Source organism: Larus michahellis, chromosome 4 (genome assembly GCF_964199755.1).
Source record: "Larus michahellis chromosome 4, bLarMic1.1, whole genome shotgun sequence".
Lineage (NCBI taxonomy): Eukaryota > Metazoa > Chordata > Aves > Charadriiformes > Laridae > Larus > Larus michahellis.
This window is the reverse complement of record NC_133899.1, coordinates 87,273,368-87,273,810: the sequence shown is the minus strand read 5'-3', so window position 1 is coordinate 87,273,810 and position 443 is coordinate 87,273,368.

The window sequence follows — 443 nt, the reverse complement described above, 5'->3', positions numbered from 1 at the left end:
CACTCATCTACTCTTGTTGACAGCACACACTTCAGCCTTTTCCCCGCAAGCACTTACACCTGCTTCCTGCACAGCTGGTGGCTGCGCTCACACTCTTCCCCTATCGTCAGGTAGGTTAGAGATCAGCTGGTCCTATATGAGCCATACCTTGGAGTAGTCCTTGTGTCCTCAGCACCTCACCTGTTGTGCTTCAGACATCCCTCCTACCAGCCAGTGCCCCTCTAACAGTGTGAGAGGGAAATGAATAGCGTATTAACACCATCACCTCACACTTGTTTCCACCTCTTCAGGATCAGCTGCCCGCTCCAGGCTCCAGCCCCATGGTTGCCATCAGGGTTGGAGGCACACAACCCCTTCCGTTCATCATTAAAAAAATAAATAGTAAAGCAACACAATGTTTTTGGCCGAGAGTGCAGGGAAGAAAATTGGTTGTAACCATGAGT